The sequence below is a fragment of the Macaca nemestrina genome, chromosome 2 (assembly GCF_043159975.1).
Source record: "Macaca nemestrina isolate mMacNem1 chromosome 2, mMacNem.hap1, whole genome shotgun sequence".
Lineage (NCBI taxonomy): Eukaryota > Metazoa > Chordata > Mammalia > Primates > Cercopithecidae > Macaca > Macaca nemestrina.
The window spans coordinates 127,410,194-127,434,349 of NC_092126.1; the positions used below are offsets into that span (position 1 = coordinate 127,410,194).

Here is a 24,156-nt window from a genome sequence, read left to right on the forward strand (position 1 = left end):
CTTTGTAAACATTTTATTCTTGACAAGTAACAGACTCCTATCTAGAGAATTGTAAGCATTGGCCCCTCCATTCTGCTAGCTGTCTTTCAGGAGCACTCTCAGTATTCTCCTGCACTGACCAGTTTAAAAGGTGTTATTTCTGCTCCCATGCAGTGCTTTGTGTGAAGGAATTAATTTGCAAGATCAATAACCATTGTGATAACTGCTCACATGCAAAAGAGAGATTGCTGATTTTACAGGTGTATGGTTTGCATTCTTAGATCTGGCAGGAAACAAAATCCAACTCAGATGGTTTAAGAGACTTTAAGTGAAAGAATTATTTTCAGAAGGATGGGCAGAGTTCAGGATGACATGGGTTTCTGTCACCTAGAAACTAATAGCAATGGCAGGCTGTTGTCACTGCTAGGTCTGAGGGAGCAAAGAGAAGAAATAGTGTTACTGGTGTCTAGTGAGAGCTGGAGCCATAGTGGATGGGCTGTTAAACAGGAGCTATAGTACTGGAGGGATTCAGCCACTGCCAGAAAGGGAGCCCAGAGCAGGGAGGGAACAAGGAGGGAATATTCTCCTCTCTGACTTTTTTCTTTGCTCTTTGATCTTTTTCCAGTGCCTCCTGTTGGCCAGACTTACCTCGAAGCTGGCCAGCAGGTGAGTCTATGATGCTGCCCATAGAGGTCAGCCTCTTGGGACTCAGCAGGGCCCAGAATGGTGGAAAGTTGGTCCCGGGATGGAAAGTGGATCAGACAAAATTATTACCATACCCTATAGCATATTCTTAATCTCACTTTCATAGTTTTATCTCATCATCCTTATCTCCTGAAATCCCAAAATAAATCTTAAAGCATGTGAACTATTGATTATGACTCAGTTCTATCTTTTAATATAAATAGCCCAAAGAGTTACCCTACTCTTATCAGAGTAATTAAATATTCAGAGAGAGAATCTGAACAGTTCTCAGAAGAATTGGAAAATCACTGAAAGACCTTCTGTTGGGGCATTTTGTTCTTGGCTAAAATTAAACTAACATTTAAAAAATACGCATATGAACTGTACAAGTGATTTATCTTAAAATATAAAACTTGTACTTTTAATGACACATTGCTGAAATGTGTTTTTTATTATTAAGGTTAAGGTGCAAAAGGAAAGTGCAACTTAAGTCCTTACGCGTTATCCCTTTAGTTTTTTTTTTTTTTTAAATAGACTCTGGCTCTGTCACCCAGGCTGAAGTACAGGGGCCTCCTGGGTTCAAGCAATTCCCCTGCCTAGCCTCCTGAGTAGCTGGGATTACAGGCATGTGCCACCATACCAAGCTAATTTTTGTATTTTTAGTAGAGATGGGGTTTTACTATGTTGGCCAGGCTGGTCGCCAACTCCTGACCTCAGGTGATCTTTATAAGGCAGAATGAATTAGCAAAAAGATTCTTATCCCACCAATCTAGAAATACAAGAACAGATGTGGCTGGGCGCGGTGGCTCATGCCTGTAATCCCAGCACTTTGGGAGGCCGAGGTGGGTGGATCATGAGGTCAGGAGATCGAGACCATCCTGGCTAACACGGTGAAACCCCATCTCTACTAAAAAAAAAAATACAAAAAATTAGCCGGGCATGGTGGCACGTGCCTGTAATCCCTGCTACTCGGGAGGCTGAGGCAAGAGAATCGCTTGAACCTGGGAAGCAAAGGTTGCAGTGAGCCGAGATCGCGCTACTGCAGTCTACCCTGGGCGACAGAGTGAGACTCCGTCTCAAAAAAGAAAAAAAGAACAGATTTTTTAGCTTATCAAAATAGAGTCTGTTTTAGTCCATAACTTTATTGAGTTTTGAGGTTTGAGACATGGGAAGATGAATATTTACTCTGTTCTCCAGAAATTTATGACCAAATAGTGAAAAGAGGTCCACACCTACCTATAATAATCAGTGCTTTAATAAAAGCATCAGCTGTGGGATTAAAAAAGAGGGAAAAGTGACGTAGTCTGTCTTTATCAGAGATTCTTTCAGACAGGTCACAAATATTAAAAGGCTACAGTTGCCGTGTCCTAGAAGTACAAATGAAAAAAGTGCCAAATAGCCCTGACTGAAGGAGTTGGTGTCAGAGTGAGCCTTTCACTGCTGTTTCAAGGGCAGCCAGTCTTTTGGTGCCTTTCCATTGCCGAAAGGAAGCATGATATCCAAAACTTTGAACAGATCTTTCAGTGGTCCTCTGATCTGGCCCTGCCTGCATCTTCTGTCTCACCAGATGCTCTGCTTTTTAGTTCCTTAAACTTGCCATTCTTCCTCAGTGTCTTTTCTACTGAGATTTCATTTGTCTGGGGTGCTTGCTGCCACCCTCATCTCCCTAACACCTTTTTGCCTCCTTTAAATGCCTCCTCTTCACAGAAGCCTTCCCTGACCTTCTAGATAAAAGTCAGTGACCTTGTTACTTGCTTTAAAACCCTGTGTGTTCAGACACCCTGCCCTTCTCATTCAAAGCACTCTTTCAATTTATTTGTGTAAAGATTTTATGGCTTTCTTTGCTACCAGAAGTAAACAACATGAGAACAGCGTTCATTACTGTCTGTTTCACAACTGTCTCCTCAGTGCCGAGCATGGCGCTCAATAGAGACTTGCAAACAAAGGAAAAAGAACTGGTTTCAACCCAACCCCTACTACTCACCAGTTGTGTGACCTTTGGTGGTTTGCTTCTTGGAGTCTCAATTTGTTATCTGTAGAATGGGAATAATGATGATAATGGCTATCATTTATTGAGCACTTAGTGTGTGCCAGACTGCGCTTTACTTGCATTATCTTTTCAATTAAACCCCATCAGAGAAGTGAAAAGATTTTCTTTTCTTTCTTTTTTTTTTTTTTGAGGCGGATTCTTGCTCTGTCGCCCGGGCTGGAATGCAGTGGCACAATCTTGGCTCACTGCAGCCTCCGCCTCCCAGGTTCAAGCGATTCTCCTGCCTCAGCCTCCTGAGTAGCTGGGATTACAGGAGCCCGCCACCACGCCCGGCTAATTTTTGTATTTTTAGTAGAGATTGGGTTTCACCGTGTTGGCCAGGCTGGTCTAGAACTCCTGACCTTATGATCCACCCACCTCGGCCTCCCAAAGTGCTGGGACTACAGGCATGAGCCACCGTGCCCGGCCGAAAAGATTTTCTTAAAGTCACATAGTTTGAAAATAGAAAACAGAATTTAAAATCTGGTCTGTTTAATTTAAAAAAATGGATTGCTCTTAGCCATGCCTTTTTGTGATTGAGTAGTACCAATGCTGAGAATGCCAAGGTTGAGGAGGGAGTAGGTTGGGAATCTCTTAAACCATTTTAGGGAATCAGTATGGGAGTAGCTCTGCCTATTTGAAGAGATAAGTGACCTCTAAACTGATTTCTGAAGAAGTTAGTTGAGTCTAGAAGCAACCTGAAGTGCAAATACTCTTTTTTTTTTTTTTTTTTTTTTTTTGAGACGGAGTCTCACTCTGTCACCCAGGCTGGAGTGCAGTGGCCGGATCTCAGCTCACTGCAAGCTCCGCCTCCCGGGTTCACGCCATTCTCCTGCCTCAGCCTCCCGAGTAGCTGGGACTACAGGCGCCCGCCACCGCGCCCGGCTAGTTTTTTTGTAGTTTTTAGTAGAGACAGGGTTTCACCGTATTAGCCAGGATGGTCTCGATCTCCTGACCTCGTGATCCGCCCGTCTCGGCCTCCCAAAGTGCTGGGATTACAGGCTTGAGCCACCGCGCCCGGCCGTGCAAATACTCTTAAGAGAACTTTTCAGTGTGCTGAAAACTGGCCTTGTTCATTGTGGTTGGAGTGTTCTTTTTTTTTTTTTTGAGACGGAGTCTCGCTGTGTCGCCTGGGCCGGAGTGCAGTGGCACAGTCTCAGCTCACTGAGAGCTCTGCCTCCTGGGTTCATGTGATTATCCTGCCTCAGCCTCCCGAGAGGCTGGGATTATAGGTGCCTGCCACTACGCCCCGCTAATATTTTGTATTTTTAATAGGGATGAGGTTTCACCATGTTGGTCGGGCTGGTCTTGAATTCCTGACCTTGTGATTTGCCCGCCCCGGCCTCCCAGAGTGTTGGGATTACAGGCGTGAGCCACGGCATTCTACAGGGGTAAGAACTATAAGGTTGGGCCAGAGAGTAAAGGGACTTACAGGCTGCTGGGCCAGGCTGGGCCAGGGAGTTACTTTCTGCTAAACACTGTGGGGAGTCTTTGATGGATTTTATTTATTGTTGAAAATATTTTGGAAGCAGGAAGTCCCAATTTGTAGTCCATCTTGGGGGCAGAAGTATCCAAAGCCCTTCTCTCAGTTTGCATCTCTAGTAAAGAACACATTTAATTATTTCATTCTGCTGCACCCAGTGTGATGTTGTTTGAAAAGGCACCAGCATTGTGAGGTGAGGCATGGATTTTTATGTTTAGTTGCAGCAGTATAATTTTGCTGCTGCTATTGTTTTCCTTTGGGGACAGATTGCCTAGCCCAGATGGATGGCAACCTTACACAAGTTACTTCACCTCTCTAGCCTGTTTCTCATCTGGAAATTAGAAATAGTTAAAATATCTATCTTGTCAGCTTGTCGTGCAACATTTACACAGTGCATGGTGTAAAATAAACTTTTAGACAACATTAGCTGTTACTGTTTTTAATATGACCTATCCATTCTGGCCTTCAACTCTTTTTTTGGGGGGTCGGAGTCTTCTCTGTCGCCCAGGCTGGAGTACAGTGGCACAATCTTGGCTCACTGCAACCTCTGCCTCACAGGTTCAAGCAATTCTCATGCCTCAGTCTCCCAAGTAGTTGGGAATGCAGACACACGCCACCATGCCCAGCTAATTTTTTTGTATTTTTAGTAGAGATGAATTTCACCATGTTGACCAGGCTGATCTCGAACTCCTGTCCTCAGGTAATTCACCTGCCTCAGCCTCCCAAAGTGCTGGGATTACAGGTGTGAGCCACTGAACTTGGCCTCTGGCCTATGACTCTTAAATGAATGTGTGTTGTTTATTTATCAGACAGGTTGATTGGGACGTAGGTACTGACATTTTTAAAGATCATGATTTTAGGATCTTACAAAGTAAAGCTGGCAGTTAAGAAAGGCAATGAACACCTTAGTGAGGCAATTTTGGTGTTTCCTAGGTGTGTTTAGGATGAACACATAGATGAAATGCATAATATGAACATGAGCCAGTACTTAAAGAGCCCGTGGTGTGTGCCAGGACTGCATTTTCCATGCATTCTTCCTGAGAAGTAGGTTTGATTATACAGTATTTATTTTACGGATGAGGGTTATGATCTTTTCTTTCTAAGACGTTATTAGACAGCTATAGACGTGGACACTAAACCATGTGCTGCTCCAAAACTTTTTGAGCCTTCAGCATTGTGTAAAGGCTTGACTTACCTTCCATCAACTTGAGCAGCTCTGCTGGAAGGGAAAAATGGAAACAGGGCCCTTAATTTTTTCTCATTATTGGATTAATTGGAAGCACTAGGCATGGTGTGCTGCCTAGTGCATAGTAGAGGCTCAGTAAATGTTTATTGAATATAAATCTGAATCAGTCCAAGTGAAAAAAAGATAGAGAAAAACAGTATTAGCAGTATTAGATCCTGGCCCCAGCCTGTTTTCTATTTTTAAAAAGTCTGAGGTCACCAGAGATTTTATTTGCATAGTCCATTTGTTAATATTGCAGATTAATGGTTGAAGGCTGAGGTGAAGAATTGCCCAGTGTGTGTTGCATGGGATTAACTCCAGTCTGGGCAGTTTAGTTATGTCTAGAAATCTGTTCACTTCCCACTAGGTACCCCTACTGCCCAAGAAGCTCCAGGCGCTGTGCTTGTGTTCAGCTGATTCATTTATTCCCAGTTAAAAAAACAACAACAAAAAAAACCTAGTTGTAACATTAAAATATGCAAATAGGATAGGTGTAACTATCCTAAATAATCCTATATAACTATGCTATTTAAACATAAATAGGAAGGTGTAACTGCCATAAGTCATCACTAGTGTATTTCAAAGCCAGATCTGATTGATATTTCTATTTTCCCTAAGCTCAGGTAATTAAGAGTTGACACCAAGGAAATATCATTTAGTATTAAGGGGAGAAAAGAGGATACCTTATTGCATAGAATAGCAAACAAGTAGCATTTAATTCTAGATTTCTTCTCCTTTCCCCCAACAACAGAAAAAATAAATATTTTTTCCCCTGGGGGAACTTGATTAGGATATTTATTGACCCTGTCAAACCTGAAAGTCAGATGGTAGCTGGATTACCAAGATTGATTGATTACCAAGCATCCTTTTTGTGATTTATTATTTTATTCCACAAAATGAAGATACTTGAGATAATTTTGTTCATTTACTATAGAAGTAGTTCATGTAGAAATTTTAAAGTGTCAAACATTAAGACCCAGTGTCTAGATCTTGGTTTCTAATACCATTCTCCATTAAAAGGAGATTCTGTGCCTGGGACAGGGAATAAACAATATAAGCCTGTAATATCTTCTAGTTCCAGAAAGTAAGAAAATAACACACGAAGACACACACACATTCTCTCTCTCTGTCTCTCTCTCTCTCTCCCTCCCTCCCACCCTCCCTCCCTCCCTCTCCCCGTCTCTCCCTCCCTCTCTCCCTCTCTCCCTCTCCGCCTCTCCGCCTCTCCGCCTCTCCGCCTCTCCGCCTCTCTCCCTCTCTCCCTCTCTCCCTCTCTCCCTCTCTCCCTCTCTCCCTCTCTCCCTCTCTCCCTCTCTCCCTCCCCACATACAATGATGGGGTATGTCAAAGGGACCAAAGAGACAACTGAAAGAGCTCCCAAAGGTCAAACCTAGAACAATTTGAACAGCTAAAAAACATAGTATTAGATTGTAACCCAATATATAAAATAGATGTAAATAAAATATATAGTGTATATATATATTTAAAGGCTCATATAAATATATAAACAAATAATATGTGATATAAAATCATAAATATCCATGAGGCCCTACTGGTATAAATAAATGATTGGATAAATAAGCAAATGGGAGAGAATAGATAAATCTTTAATATAAAAGAACTCCAAATGATTTATGCAGATAATCTTCTCTCAAGGAGATGGAACATCACTGCCAATCTTTTTTTTTTTTTCTTATTTTGGAGGGGGGGTGTCAGGGTCTCCGTCTGTCACCCAGGCTGGAGTGCAGTGGCACAATCTTAGCTCACTGCAGCCTCTGTCTCTTGGGCTCAAGATGTCTTCCCACCTCAGCCTCTGAGTAGCTGGAACTACAGGTGTGTGCCACCATGCCCAGGTAATTTTTATTTTTATTTATTTTTATTTTTTTAATAGAGATGGGATTTTGCCGTGTTGCCCAGGCTGGTCTTGAACTCCTGGGCTCAAGCGATTCACCTGCCTCAGCCTCCCAAAGTGCTGGGATTACAGTTGTGAGCTACCGCACGCAGCCCACTGCCCATCTTTTGGATCTGAGCTGTGCCTAGTGACTTCTTTCCAAAGAGCGCAATATGGAAAGGGAGGAAAGAGACAGCTTGCTGACATTGGCCTGGGCAGTGATTTTTTGGATATCGCCCCAAAAGCACAGGTAACCAAAAAATAGAAAAATGGGGTTGCATCAAACTAAACAGCTTCTGTATAACAAAGGAAATAGTCAACAGAGTGAAAAGACCATCAACAGTATGAGAGAAAATATTTGCAAACCATACATCTGATAAGGGGTTGATATCTAAAATATATAAGGAACTCAATAACAAAACAGATAACCCAATTAAAAAAGGAGAAAGAACCTGAATTGACAAAGAAGATGTACAGATGGCCAATGGGTATATGAAAAGATGCTCAATATCACTAATCATCAGGGACATGCAAGTTAAAACCACAGTGAGATATCACCTCACTCCTGTTAGAATGGCTATTCAAAAAGACAGAAGATAACAAGTATTGGTTAGTATGTGGAGAAAAGGGAATCTTTGTACATTGGTAATGGGGATGTAAATTATAGTACAGCCATTATGAAAAACAGTATGGAGGTTTATCAAAAAAAATTAAAAATAGAAAAGAACTGTATGACCCATCAGTCCTACTTCTGGATATATATCCAAAGGAAATCAGTATGTCACAGAGGTATCTGCACTCCCATGTTCATTGCAGCATTATTCACAATAGCCAAGATGTGGAGTCAATCTTGGTATCCATCAATGGATGAATGGATAAAGAAAATGTGATATTTAGGCCAGGCACAGTGGCTTATGCCTGTAATGTCAGCACTTTGGGAGGCCGAGGTAGGTGAATCATTTGAGACCAGGAGTTCAATTTAGCCGGGCCAACATGGTGAAACCCCATTTCTACTAAAAATACAAAAAATTAGCAGGGCATGGTAGTGTACACCTGTAGTCCCAGCTACTTGAGAGGCTGAGACAGGAGAATCGCTTCAACCTGAGGGGTGAAGGTTGCAGTGAGCCAGGATCGCGCCACTATACTCCAGAGCAAGACTCTGTCTCAAAAAAAAAAAAAAAAAAAAAAAAAAAAGTGATATCCAGTGTATATATACAAATAATGTAAGACTATTCAGCCTTAAAAAAGAAGGAAATCCTCTCATTTTTGACAACATGGATGAACCTGGAGGATGTTAAGTGAAATAAGCCAGACACAAAAAGGCAAATACTGCAGGAATCTCACATGTGGAATGTAAAAATATTGAACCATAGAAGCAGAGAGTAGAATAATGGTTGCCAGAGGCTGGAGTTGGGGGAGTGATGAGGGAAATGGGGAGATGTTGATCAAAGAGTACAAGTTTCAGTTAGGATGAATGAGTTCAAGGAATCTGTTATGCAGTAATGGTGACTATAGTTAATAATACTATATACTTGAAAATTGCCGAGAGTAGATCTTAAATGTTCTCACCCCCCAAAAAAATGAGGCAACAGATATGCTAATTAGCTTGATTTAATTATTTTATAACATATACATAAAACATCTTATTTACACCGTATAATTTTGTCAATCATGCCTTAAAGCTGAAGGAAAATACATAGTCACATGTTGGTATTGGTTCTTTAGCTGTGACAAAGATACCATACTTAAATAAGAGGTTAACAATAGGGAAAACTAGGTGTCGGGTTTACAGGAACTCTCTGTATAATCTTTGCAAGTTTTCTGTAAATTTAAAGTCATCCTAAAATTAAAAGTTCATTTTTTAAAAATACTATGGCAAGGATAATAGTCTGTAGTTCAAGTTTAATTTTCATCCCATAGGGAGCCTGAGGTAAATAAAATAGCCCTTAGTGTTCTGGTCTTACTATGGTGTAAAGTGGGGCGATTCTTCCTTGCTGTTGTCTTATGAAGCCATGACAGTTTGTTTGCAGAATCAGAGAATGCAGTATTTCTAAATGTCCTCCTGTGGAATTTCCTACTGGCATGACTTTTTTCCCCTTTGCTTCTGCCCAGTAGCAGTCCCTTGAGTGGCATTTGCTGTCCTAGTTAATCAGAGGGTAGGAGAAATGAAAAACTCTCCTCTTCCCCCTCCCATGAAGTTTCAATGGGCACTGGAAATGTAGGTCAAATTGCATCACCGTAGAAAGGAGCGAACAGGAAGGTATTTATGAAGTGCTGCCAATGTCTCTTTAGATTCAGTCATGACGAACTGGTGTTGAGCCCGTTTAGGTGTGAGATACAGGGAATCAGGGGGCATGTTTGTGATGTAGTCCCAGAATGTTATATTTCAATCAGTGATAAAAGATCTCTGTCTGAAACCCTAGTGAAAATGACTTACACTGGCTTTGCTTAATTTGCATCTCCCAGCTTCCAGAATTCTTTTTGTCTCTTATTTATTATTGGCACATTGCAAAAATTTGTATTAATTTAGCCAGAGAGATGTTTGAATTGTAGAAACTATTGCCATGTGTACATTTAAAAAAGTCTATTGTTTGGTAGTCACATAAGTCTAATAATATATTTTGGAAATTATGTATAATGTGCACAGTGACATCTTGATTAGCACATAGAAACCACAAAATATGTTTTTTTTAATTTTTAAATTATGTTTAAAGTATCTGTTAGATGGATCTCTGTTTTATTATTTATTTTATTTTATTTATTTGTTTTTAAGTTTTTTTTTTTTTTTTTTGAGACGGAGTCTTGCTCTGTAGCCCGGGCTGGAGTGCAGTGGCCGGATCTCAGCTCACTGCAAGCTCCGCCTCCCGGGTTTACGCCATTCTCCTGCCTCAGCCTCCGGAGTAGCTGGGACTACAGGCGCCCGCCACCTCGCCCGGCTAGTTTTTTGTATTTTTAGTAGAGACGGGGTTTCACGGTGTTAGCCAGGATGGTCTCGATCTCGTGACCTCGTGATCCGCCCGTCTCGGCCTCCCAAAGTGCTGGGATTACAGGCTTGAGCCACCGCGCCCGGCCTATTTATTTGTTTTTAGACAGAGTCTTACTCTGCCACCCAGGCTGGAGTATGGTAGCACTATCTCAGTTCACTGCAGCCTCAACCTCCCAGGCTCAAGTGATCCTCCCACCTCAGTCTCCCAAGTAGCTGGGACTACAGGCATGTGTCATCACACCCAGCTACTTTTTATATTTTTTTGTAGAGACAGGGTTTCACCATGTTGCCCAAGCTGGTCTCAAGCAATCTACCTGCCTCCGCTTCCCAAAGTGCTGGGATTACAGGTGTGTACTGCTGCTCTCAGCCTCTCTTTCTCTTTTTTTTTTTTTTTAATGGAAAAATCTTATAGATTTTAGGATATAAGGAGACTTTAAATATATGTTTTTATTTTTTACATATTGTGTGCTACCTACTCCTTTGTAAGACACCCAGATATTGACTACCAAAATATTCTGTTACTGACAGTGTTATGAACAGTAAGCATCCTGATAGCAAAACCAACTCTAAAACCTCTATTTTCACTCCCTTCTCCCATCAAGATAATCAGTAGTTGCTTTATGTACAAAATGGAAAGTCAGATGATAAGAGATTTTTACAGAGGCTTGGATATTATTTAATAATATGAGTTGAATAGATTATTCTGTGAAATATGTTTATAATTCAACATTTTTAAGCTATATTTTTAACTTTTTATTTTGAGATAATTATAAATTTATAGGAAGTTGCAAAGATGGTCCAGAGAGGTCCTGGTTATTCTTCACCCAGTTTCTCCCATTTATTATGTCTTAACTATAGTGCAGTATTAAAACCAGGAAATTAACATTGGTTTAAAGTACGTGTATGGTTGGTTCTGTGTCATGATATCATGTGTATTTTCATGTAATCACTGCCACAATCAAGATACAGAACTATTCTATCACTAAAAAGATCTTGGCCAGGCGCAGTGGCTCACGCCTGTAATCCCAGCACTTTGGGAGACTGAGGTGGGCGTATCATGAGGTCAAGAGATCGGGACCATCTTGGCCAACATGGTGAAACCCTGTCTCTACTAAAAATACAAAAATTAGCCAGGCCTGGTGTCAAGTGCCTGTAATCCCAGTTACTCGGGAGGCTGAGGCAGGAGAATCACCCAGGAGGTGGAAGTTGCAGTGGGCTGAGATTGTGCCAGTGCACTCCAGCCTGGCGGAGCAGCAAGACTCCCTATAAAAAAAAAAAAAAAAAAATCAGATCTCCCCTGTGCTACCCCTTTATAGCCACATTCATTCCTGTTACTCTCACAGTCCCTAACTCCTGGCAGCTGCTAATCAGTTCTCCAACTCTAAATTTGTCATTTTGGGAATGTTACATAAATGTGATCTTTTAAAATTGGCTTTTTTCTCTTAGCATTTTAAAAAGAATTTTATTTTTAAAAGAATATGATAAAATTTTTAAAAGAATATTTGTTTTGGCCGGGCGCGGTGGCTCAAGCCTGTAATCCCAGCACTTTGGGAGGCCGAGACGGGCGGATCACGAGGTCAGGAGATCGAGACCATCCTGGCTAACACGGTGAAACCCCGTTTCTGCTAAAAAATACAAAAAACTAGCCGGGCGCGGTGGCGGGCGCCTGTAGTCCCAACTACTCGGGAGGCTGAGGCAGGAGAATGGCGTGAACCCGGGAGGCGGAGCTTGCAGTGAGCTGAGATGCGGCCACTGCACTCCAGCCTGGGCGGCAGAGCCAGACTCCGTCTCAAAAAAAAAAAAAAAAAAAAAAAAGAATATTTGTTTTTTTAAAGTTGTTACCCAGAGTTTGATTCACTAATTTTTAAGACCATATTTTTCTAGCTTGGGTGTTCCATACTCTGTGTTGCTATATTTGAACAGCCGCTAAAGTCGAATATGCCGACGTAATAGCTGATTATAGCATTAACCTTATTGCCTGCTGTTAAGGATGATACCCTGGTGTTAAAGGGAAAATTACCCTGGGAAAAGTCCATCCTGTCAACAAAGTAGATATTACAATTGATGAAGAACAGGAATAAGAAGTCCAAATGTTTATACCAAATAAAGTAACTGACCATATTTGTACTCCATTTCGTCTTGAAATCTTCAAAGGAGAGAGACTTTTTGGAACATGATATTTAAATGAAGAGCAGTTGAAATATTTACGTTAATTAATTAATTTACATTAATTAGCTTATGTCACAGAATTGTGGAATGTCACCATACGAAATTAAGTGTCTGCGTCATGTTAAGCTTCTTCGAATGTCTTAAGTAGGAAATGGAGTTCTATGGATAGACAAGGGCTGGAAATAGCCTCAGAAAAATCAGATCTTCAGATGCTGGCATACTGTTTTCTGACAAAATGTGGAGAATATTCTAGGATCTATAGGAGGGCATGTTAGTGTTTGGCTACAAATAATGATGCCATAGTTCTAGGGAATGCCACATGGTCAAACCTATAACACTGAGCAAACAGAAGGTGAATCCCAGGATACCATTCTGCAGCTCATGGCAGTGAATAAGCACTGGCTCCTCAGCTTCTCCAGAATTCATGTTCCTGAGGTTGTGTCAGGACAGATTTTTATGAATAGGATAATCTTGCAACTAGCAATTGATTTTTGTTTGGCCCTGGCTCCTAACATTTTAGACAGTCTTCCTCCCAGTTGGGAAAATATTCCTGGTAATTAAAATCATCCTTCACTTACCAGCTTAACATTTTTCCCTTGATCACATTTGTTTTCTTTAAGCAGCATATGATTGTACTTAAAGTAGCTATTGGGATAGAGGAGAAGGGAAACAATCATTTATTGACCATCAACTGTATGCCAGCCACTTTGCTAAGTGTTTATGTACATTCATGCATGTAATTGCAGTATTGAAAAATTGCATTAATGATACTCATTAAGTTATGGGCCTGAAATAAACAGCATCCTAAGCAACTCTTCGTAGCAAGCCAATTTTCTTGGTCAGATTTACTCAAGGGGTTTGTTGACCAAAACACAGTAGAGAAGGAGTGAGACATGGTGCATACATGCCTGTGAGAAATGGCATAAAGAATATAATTATATCTATTAATTTGTATATTCATGAGACAATGTGTAAAATGATACAGAATTTAGACATGTAAGACCCAGCCCCTCTCCTCTTAGCTGTTTATCCAAATGAGGGAAACAAGTTTTGAGTTAAAGGAAAATATCAACTAACTACAGGACTTTAAAAACTGCTTAACCCATCAATGCAACATGTATAACAAGGTATTACATAATTATTTGAAATCTTTCAGACTGTAAGTGCTTTAATATTCAGAAGAGGAAATGATTACTTATCTCTGACCCTTGATTTTGTTATCTGTATGATTTTGCTACCTCATAGAAGTGAATAAAGTAATGTATATAAAACACTTAATATAATGCCTACTACTTAGTATACCTTCAATAAATTATAGCGGTTGCTGTTGGTAATGAAAATTATGATAGTAAGAATACTTCATAAGGGTAGGCTGACTGCTATAATGACCCAAAACCCCAGTGCCTTAATATATGTTTATTTCTTGTTTAAGCTCAGAGTGTGTTGGCAAGGAGGCTATTGATTCCCCTAGTCATTCAGGAGTGAAATTGTGTGGCTGTGCCCTCCTGTAGGTGCTTGGAGCCCTTTCCATTTGACCAGCAGAGGAGGGTAGGAGAGACTGAAGCTCAAGCCAGAGAGGTTTGTATGGGCCTAGCCCGGAAGTTGGCAACCAACATTTCTTATTTTATTTTATTTTATTTATTTATTTATTTTGAGATGGAGTCTCACTCTGTCACCCAGGCTAGAGTGCAGTGGCACTATCTCGGCTCACTGCAACCTCCACCTCCTGGGTTCAAGCGATTATCGTTTCTCAGCCTCCTGAGAAGCTGGGACTACAGGCGTGCACCACCACGCCTGGTTAATTTTTGTATTTTGAGTAGAGATGGGGTTTCACCTTGTTGGCCAGGCTGGTCTGGAACTCCTGATCTCAGTGATCCACCCACCTCTGCCTCCCAAAGTGCTGGGATTACAGGCGTGAGTGACGAGCGACTGTGCCTGGACCCAGCATTTTTTTTTTTTAAGAGATGGTGTCTTGCTCTCTTGCACAAGCTGGAGTGCAGTGGCGCAGTCATAGCTCACTGCAGCCTTGAACTCCTGGGCTCAAGTGATCCTCCTACCTCAGCCTCCCAAGTAGCTGGTACTACAGGTGTGGGACACCACACCTGGCTAATTATTTATTTTAATTTTCATAGAGATGGAGTCTCACTGTGTTGCCCAGGCTAGTCTCGAACTCCTGGCCTCGAGGGATCCTCCCTCCTCAGCCTCCCAAGATGCTGGGATTACAGGTGTGAGTCATCACACCTGGCTTATGCAACATTTTTATTTACATTTTGGATTCAGTCACATGTCGTGACCTTATTGCAATGAATATTGGGAAATTTAGGCAAAATATGTGCTCAGGCGGAGAATGTAAATATAGGTGACTATTGGCAATCTGTATCACAAATGGTATTTAGAAAGGCTTAATAGAAGTGGAAGCATTTTCCCTGGATCTTTCAGAGAAGAGTGAAATTAGAGTGAAATTTGTTGTATGCTGCTCAGTCTGTATTTAGGAAGTAATTTTTAAAGAGGCGGAGTAGAAGAATTAAAAACTCTATGAGCATTATTAATGAAAACTACATTTATCCCACTAGCCACTGCCCTTACTGTCAGTCATTTGGTAAGTGACCTTTGGCAAGCCATTTATCTGTTACAGACCTGCATTTCCTCACTTATAAGTATTCTTTGTAGGACTGTGGTGGAGATTAAACAAGATAGTACATGTACAGAGTTTAGCAGAGGGTCTGATCCAAGTTAAGCACTCAGCGAAAATTGTTCTTATTGGTAGTGTTGATAAGTATGGCCTCAGAGTAAAATGCATGCTGTTTGTTTATTTAACATCTATCCTAAGGGACCGTGCTAGACTAGCAAAGAATGACTTGACTGAGGTCACATATATAAATTTTAGAATTTTGTAACCCCAGGCCAGTCACAGGAGATTAACGTTCCCCTGGTAGACTATTGCAGGACAAACTCTCTCTGTTCCCCAGGCTTTCCTCCTCCCAGTCAACTTTAAAGACACCTCCACCACACACACCCCAACTCCTGTCAACAGGAGTACTGGACTTTAATTTGCCTCTTATCCCTCCTTCTCCCTTCCTTAGCATTGATGTCCGTAGGTGAGTTTGCCTGGGAAGAGTGAAGGTAAATGCCAGAGCAGCTCTTTATTCCACTGGCCTAATTGCAAGTTCTTAGCAAGGCGATAGCATCCCACTCCAGGCACATATTAACCTGGGTAGCCGTCAGAACCTGTGGTTCCATTTTATCCAATTCAATTCATCAGGCATTTATTAACACTTAACAGCGCTGGGCCCTAGGGATACAAGGATGAAATGTTGTGGACCCAGCCTCCAGGAAGCCCACCTAGAGCAGTAGGCGTGATGACCTGATGAAGTTTCATCTGAGCTGGGTTTTGAAGTGTGGATATGAGTTACTTGGAAAGTAAGAAAGGAGTTCAAGGAGGCATGAGCAGCAGGTATGGAGAAACAGGTGGGAATTGTGGTGTATGGCAGTGAAGTAAATGGTTTTAAGCTCAACTCTAACATGCAATACCTCAGCTTTTATTGGCCTCATCTCACAAGCCTCAGTTTTCTGTTAAAGGAGCACAGAAAGAGTTCCTTTGTTATAGACGGGAATACTAAGTGAGATGATGCATGTAAAAGGCTTACTTTTTGTTACTGGGCACGTGGTAAGTGTTCAGTAAATGTCAGTTACTACTACTATTATTATTGTCATGTGCTCTCATAAATTGACTCTCAAATCTGACTTGATCAAGGTTTTGCACAATGACAAATGGGAGAATTTCTGGGAATTTTATATTTTAGTTTTCTTTTAGGCTAATGGTGAAATGGTGCCCTATAGTCACAAATAATGGACAAAAAAAATGCCTTGCTGACCTTTCTTTGCTAAAAGAAGAGGGAACCTAGTTAACCTCAGTGAAGCCTGGGAGAGAGGGGCTCAAGATGGGAGAACTGTGCATCCTGAAATGGCAAAAGAGTGAAGGATGGCTATATTGAACATATTTGGAGAGAGGAGAGGGACTAAACATTGTGTAAGTATGTACTAATAGAAGCTGTTAGAAAATGGAGGCTCCTTTAAAAATAAGACTCCATGTGAGGCGTTCCATGAAGTGTTGGGAAAGCCCTAGGACTGACTGCAGTGACTGAAATGTACTCAAGAAACCCAGGCCAGAGTTACTGGAGCCCTTCCTCACAATTGGCCTTGACTCCCTCTCCACTTGTGTGTTTTCACATTGACTTGATCCTCAGTGGAATAACTGAGCAGTGGCTGTAGCTCAGTAGGTAGAAAAACCCTCTAACCTTTGAAGAGGGAAATACCCAGTAGCACCATTGAAAAAAGAGGTTGTGTATAGCGTTTCGTTCTTAAATTTGCTTTGCCAAGGAGAAAGCCTGCGAGAGTGAAAGCAAGGTGGAACTGGGGTCCAAAGAGAGGGAGTAAACTAGATGCCATGTTAATTTGTATTTTTGGAGAATATGTCTGCAGTTGATATATAACTTGGTTTAAACATTTTTACAACCTGCTAAAAAATTTGGGTTTGGGTGGTCAATTTTCATTTGGAAGAAAAGATTTAGGAAGACAGTATAGTTCTGGGGGCACAAGCATGGCTACCTACAGGAGACAGGTTTGAAAGGAAAATAAGTGATATAGCCAGCTGAGTACTTTGGAAATTACATGCCCATTGACAAAGGGCAGCTCCCAACACAGCTTAATTCAGTCATTTCCTCCAAAAAAGTTGGCCCCTGTGGCCAGAGTTTTAGATTTTCCCAGAGAAACCAGGAGTTTGGAATTTTATGTGAATCTTCCTGCCTTTCAAATATTAGCAACAAAGCCATTTTCCCCCCAAGATCAACATAGAAAACAAAAAAAGTGGGCTATTTTAGGTCTGTGGACTTTTCCATTTGCAGCGAGTATCAAGATGAAGAGAAAAACGCACAGCCTAGGAGTTAGGTGACTTAGCTGAATAACACTGCCAATTCTGGTGCCAGACACAGTACTTGGCATGGAGCACATTCTCAATTTGTTTTGTTTTGTTTTTGAGGTAGAATCTCATTCTGTTGCCCCAGGCTGGAGTACAGTGGCATGATCATGGTTCACTGCAGCCTTAGCCTCAGCTTCCCAGGCTCAAGTGATCCTCCTGCCTAAGCCTCCTGAGGAACTGGGACTACAGGCATGTGCCACCATGCCTGGCTAGTCTTTAAAAATTTTCTGTAGAGACGGCATCTTGCTCTTCCTCAAACGGTCTTGAACTCCTGAACTTAAGCAGTCCTGCTGCTTTGGCCTCCCAAAGTGCTAGGATTACGAGCATGAGCCACTGTGCCCCAGCCTCAACATGTTTTTATTGAATAAATAAAGCAGCTGAGATCATCTCTCTTGGTTTCAGTCTTTTCATATCTAGAATGGAGAGATTGGAGTCAGCCTTCAAGGCTTCAGGTTGCTTTGTTTTGTTTTTTTTTTCTCGCTATTCCCTCTCCCGCAACAAGCTCTAATTTATAAGATCACAACTGTGTTTTCCTTGTAGGATTCATTTCTCTAGCCCCTTTTCTTCCCTCTTACGCACTCTTTAAGAAGCTAGGGTGCCAGTCTCACATTAAAGCTTGGTAATTTTGTCTATAAGTTAAGAAGTTAAGTTTATTCTGTTAAAAACAAGACTGACTTGGTTTAGCCTTTTTTCTTTATTGTGATTAGCAGGTTTATGCTTAATTTTGACAGACTGTATGACATAACAAGAGGTGATTCAGATTATGCCTTAAGTTGCAACAAAGTTCTGAATCTTAAAAGCACACAGAAATGTTACTCCTAGAAAATAAGCCATTTTCCCTGTAAAAGCCAATGTAACACTGCCCATGTAGCATTGTAGGCTTTTCTCTGTTTAAAATGAATGATGGGGTGTTTCTGAACCCTTTGGGCTTCTGCAGTATGTTCTTTTATAACACATTCTGGTGATAGCTCTATTTTTAAAATACATTTTTTTACTGTCTTGGACAAGATCATTTTTTGTTGCAGTTATCACAAATCAGTTCAAAAAATAAGCTCATAAAAAGGGGGGGCATTTACCCTAGATGCCAGGGGCTTCTTAGAACCCTAGGGAATCTAGGGAAGGAAGTGCTGTGGGCCACTCAGGGGCTATGGCGGTAACAAGAAAGCCCAAGAACACTCCTGTGCAGAGACCCTCCCTCCCTCCCTCCCTCCCTCCCTCCCTTCCTTCCTTCCTTCCTTCCTTCTCTCTTCTGTCTGTCTCTCTCTCTCTCTTTCTCTCTTTCTCTCTCTTTCTCTCTTTCTCTCTCTTTCTCTTTTTCTCTCTCGTTTTTTCTCCTGGGAGAAACGGGAGATTAGTGACCTCTTGGGTCAGATTCACTCTGAGCAGCACATTCATTCTTTCATTCTCTCTTTGCTGACTGTCTTTTTCCTATAGACTGAAACAGCACTTAGAGGTAGCTTGCAGCCTTCACCAAACTAGACCCTCTTCATCTCAATTTCTCGTTCTAAGAAGAACACATTGACTGTCTCAGTTTGTGTCGTGTGTCCAGCTTAGACAAAGATGGGAGTAAGTAGTTTGTAGCCCCATAGTAAAAGTATGACTTGGCATGGAGTTGAGAATTACATAGTTCTTACAAAAAAGGGTCAACATAGGCTAGGGAGCTCCTCTAGGAGAAAGATGTCTTATATAATCTCCCTCCCCCTTAAAAAATAAAAGAGTTAATAAACTTATGCTTCAAGTTATGTCTTCTTTCTTTCTCTCCCACTGCTAACTGACCATCATTTAAAGAAATCTTTTTAAAAATTATATTTGTTGAATGCTTATTACGTAGTAGTCGTTGAATGAATAAAAGGTATCAAGTTTAATGATTCTAAGAAAATTTTCCAAGTCTATTTAAAATGATTTCTTTTTAACTATTTCTCTTTGCAAAACAAAATTAAGTTGCCATTGAGGCAGTTTGGTGTACTGGAAAGGGAACTAAATATCACCAAAGGCCCGGATTCTAGTTAGTTTCACACCACTTGTTTGCTGGGTAATATTGAGCAAATTATGACCTTTCTCAGTCTGTTTCCTCAGTAGTAAAATGGAGATCATAGTAACAGCTCTTTTGAACACAGGGTTATTAGAAGATCAAATGAGAGAATACATACAAGCATATAATAGGTTTTTCCCCTACTAAAGAAAGGCTTTTGACCCCTATTCTAAGTAGAGAAGTTACTGTTTTTAAATGTTTATTTTTAGTAACTGCAACTATCATTTTTCTCATATTTCCTATAAAGCATTTTTACAGTATGCAACTAGTAAGTGATGAATTCTTTTAAAACCAAAACTATCCTGAAGGAGATGAGTGTTCTGAATCTGATGACTTCCTTGGATACTTTGGAGAAGTAGCAGTAGTGTCCAGATGGAAAACTGAAAAATGGCTTGACCTAGTGAAATAAGATCAAGTGCGGAGTCTAATCTGATGCTGGTGTTGTTCTGCCTTCACCTTCTGTCTACTCTGAAGGAATCACCATCAGGGTGGTGAATGCTTATCATGAACATAACGTCTTTATTGACTGCCTCTATCATGGCAATTTGTAATTAGCTTTGAGTGATTTTTGCATAGCTATAAAGTATTTAGGATTCAAAGAAATGCATTTTGGCTCAGGACAGACATGTTAAACAAGAAAGCAGCTTTTATTGGAAGTAAGGCAGAAAAGGAGCACTAAAATGGAAATCAGAGAAATTTTTAAAAAGAAAGGAGACTGGGAAGGAATTAGAAATCTGAAGAGAAACATCTGGTTTATAAAGATTGTAGGAATGATTTTAAGCATTACCGAATAGCATTTTGAGTGAATAAAATTGACACTTTTAAAAAGGGAGAGGGAAGCAGTATGACCTGGAAATAACTTAAAACCTAATAAAGATAATTATGAATAAATGTTCAAAACATGGCATATAATTTCAGCCACTGATTTTCAGCGATGCTTTATTCCTATCTTAGGATCTCAGGCCATAGAAACATTTGGTTACCATTTTAGAGTACATGAAAATAAATAAAAATTGAGCAAAGCAGTATTACCTCCTCCATATCTTGCTTTATAGCCAGTGAGGATTACAGGGAGAGAAGTATATGAGTAGTGAATTTTTCATATGAGCTCAGCCTGTCTTGTGCTTTATACCTTGACAACGTCTGCCCCATAGCTGTGTCATTGCCCGTGTTTGCTGCTTTTTCTCTTCTGCATGTGAGATTTGAAGACAAGCTTATTTTCTAACTTTGGTTTGTTAATCTGTAATTTCTTGACTCCTTAACTCATTGGTCCTCTACAAATTAATTAAAAAGCACATTTTACCTGAAATATATGCACACAACTATGAAGATAATGGAGCACATAGTTTCCTTGTGCTTTTTAGGAAGATAGTTCAATTGAATTTTTGTTTCCTGTTGAAGTATTAAAAATTGCTTTTATAAACTGCTGAAATGATAAAGAAGGACAGCGTGAGCTCTCCAAATAATAATCTTATTCAATCTGTATTTTTAAAATCTGTGATTTGACAAGTTTCATAGGAGCAGGCTTTCTGAATCGCCATTTTAAAAATTAAGTGGGAACTCATTAGTGCAAATTACAATGATTTTAAGCCCCAGGAGGCTAACTGTGTACATATTGAATAGTCATTTGTTCTTAGTTTATTGTAAATATAGCCAATTAAGTTCATTGTAACACACACACACACACACACACACACACACACACACACACACACACGCAAATCACATTTGTTATAAAATTGGTAAAATGTCTTGAAATTTAACAGTTTGACATCTCAAAGCACATATAATTTTGGAATATCTGGCAACCAGTGAGACTGTATGTTTCTGATTAGCTTTGTCCATCCACTGTTTCATCCATTTGCCTTTTTTCTGTTTTTGTAGATCTGAACCGAATTAAGACGAACGAGCTTTCACAATTGCAGCAGATGAAGATCCATTGGTAAATCGATCAGGATTTTTGGCCTACCCTCCAAAGAAAAGGTAACTGGCTGTTCTGATATCGCAAGCACAGTTGAACAAATACAGTGCTTCCAGTTATAATAGAGTTTGAGTTTTACCAAAGGATGATAGTTTGTTAATTTTGAGACATCTGTGTAAGATCTCAAATGTTAAATGTAATCCTGAATATGATCTTAGAAAAATGAAATGACAATGAATTTAGGAGTATGATATTATTAGGTATTTGTTTCTCAACACAAAAACTGCTAAATAACATGCCCTCCAAATTTGTTAAAATTGCAGGAAGACTTTAGTTATAGAATCCTCCTTCTCTCCCAGTCTATACCCACTTTTTTCTGGAAGTTATCCAAAAGTGTGCTCTTGTTTCTTTCCAGCACCATTCCCCCAGCTCCTGTTTTCTTGTCTTTCCATGTAATGTAGACCCAGCTGCTTAGGGCAGTGAAGATCCTAAGCAAGATTGTAAAACAGGCAGGCGTTCTTCAGGCACACTTTCTGGGCCCAGTGCCTTTGCCCAGGCTGCCAGACAGCTCTATGGTAATGAGTAGTCTCTGATCATTACAAAAATAGCAGCCATCATTAATGGAGTGTCTTTTTTTTTTTTTTTTTTTTTTTTTGAGACAATCTCACTCTGTCACCCAGGCTGGAGTGCAGTGGTGTGATTACGGCTCACTGCAACCTCCACCTCTCCTAGGTTCAAGTGATTCTTGTGGCTCAGCCTCCTGAGTAGTTGGGATTACAGGTGTGCACCACTACACCTGGCTAATTTTTGTATTTTAGTAGAGATGGAGTTTTGCTATGTTAGTCAGGCTGGTCTCGAACTCCTGACCTCAAGTGATCCACCCGCCTTGACCTCCCAAAGTGCTGGGATTACAGGCATGAGCCTCCAATGCCTGGCACATTAATGGAGTTTCTCACTGCATGTCCACCATTGTACATTTACTGTTTTGGGGAGGATAATGGTGAAATTTCACATAATACAAAGCAGAAAATTCCTGGAGGAATTTTGATTAAAAAAAAACAGGGCTGAGTACAGTGGCTCACACATGTAATCCCAGGACTTTGGGAGGCTGAGGTGGAAGGAATTGCTTGAGCTCTGGAGTTTGAAACCAGCCTGGCCAACATAGCTACACCCCCAACTCTAGAAATATTTTGTTTTATTTTATTTTATTCTGGAGTGCAGTGGTGCCATCTCAGCTCATTGCAAGCTCCGCCTCCTGGGTTCTGGAGCAGCTGGGACTACAGGCATCCGCCACCACGCCCAGCTAATTTTATTTTTGTATTTTTAGTAGAGACGGGGTTTTACCATGTTAGCCAGGATGGTCTCGATCTCCTCACCTCGTGATCCGCCCTCCTCGGCCTCCCAAAGTGCTGAGATTACAGGCGTGAGCCACCGCGCCCGGCCTACTAACAATTTTTAAAAATTAGCCAAGCACGGTGGTGTATGCCGTATAGTCCCAGCTACTCAGGAGGCTGTGGCAGGAGGATCCATTTGAGCTCAAGAGCTTGAGGCAGTTACCCATGATGATGCCGCTGCACACCAGCCCCAGCGACAGCAAGACCCTATCTTAAAAAGCACGCAACAACAACAACAAAATTATTCTCCTACTTCTGAAAGGAATGAGATAACTTACAAGTTAAGGTGCAGTTTAAGATGAGTCATTAAAGACTAAAACAGAACAGAATGGAAACAAGATTAAAGGAGTTTCAGCCTCTGGAATCAATTATCTTACATACTTAGGTAACAAATGTGATGCCACAATCAGGTTTTAGGCAACTGTAACAAAAATGGTAGCATTTCAGACAACACATAAAAGATAACATTTTTACCATTAACAATCTGAAACAGCTTCACAGAAAGTGTTTTAGTACTATTGAGATGTTTAAAAGAACAATTTGGGGAGCTATGAAGTCTCTACCTTGAAAACAGTCTCTTAAAATTTTTCTGGACTAAAGCTGAAGGGATATGCAGAGATATCTTTCAGTGATCATTGAAGTCATCACATTGAATGTTGTTCATTGTGTCATGTCTGCAAGGTGCCAGAGAAGAGAGAAACAGGCTTTCCTGTATGGTGTCCAGTCACTGACAATGGAGGAGTATAGGGAGAAGCTAAGAGGAAACACGTTTGGCAGAATGCCAAAGGAGCTCTTTAGTGCCTGTTTATGGAGTTTTTACTGTGTGCATGGGGATTGTCCCTGGGAGGAAAAGGAGAAGAATAGGAGGTGATTTACACGGACTGCAGTGATAACTTAGGCTTTTTTGAATATTATACCAATGAAAAGATTAATATGATGCCAGGAAGTAAGTGACCAAGAAGCAGAGAAAGAAGAGGAGTCACAAGTTCAAAAGTCTCTAGAGACCAGAGAGACCAGAGAGGGGAAATAAAGTGAGCGAGGTGGAACTGTGAGAAACCATCCAGTCCATGATCCATCTAATGTGGCAACCCCTTCTCAGCAACAGATTGTAGGCCCAATATCTGTTCATGCAACAAAGACTTATTGGGTGCCAACCTACGTGCTATGTTCTCTTATGGGCACTGGGGATAAATTAGTAAATCGAAAGGACAAATATCCCTGCCATTGAATTGGCGCTTACCTTTTTTTCTTCATTAACAAGTAAAAATTGGATATGTTTATCATGTACAGTGTATTCTTTTGAAATATGTATTCATTGTGGAATGGCTTAAATCAAGCTAATTAAGGTAGGCATGACTTCTCATACTTATGTTTTGGTTGTGAGA

The 24,156-nt window shown here is 40.7% G+C and overlaps 1 protein-coding gene across 9 annotated transcripts in view; it reads left to right on the forward strand.

The window, feature by feature from the left end:
- Positions 1-24,156, forward strand: part of LOC105483316 (ataxin 7) — a 150,526-nt gene that overhangs the window by 14,097 nt on the left and 112,273 nt on the right. For all 9 annotated transcript variants that reach the window (XM_071092037.1, XM_071092029.1, XM_071092030.1 and 6 more), the window contains one exon: positions 21,341-21,439. The gene's annotated coding sequence lies outside the window, so the exon portion shown is untranslated. The remainder of the gene's footprint in view (positions 1-21,340; positions 21,440-24,156) is intronic.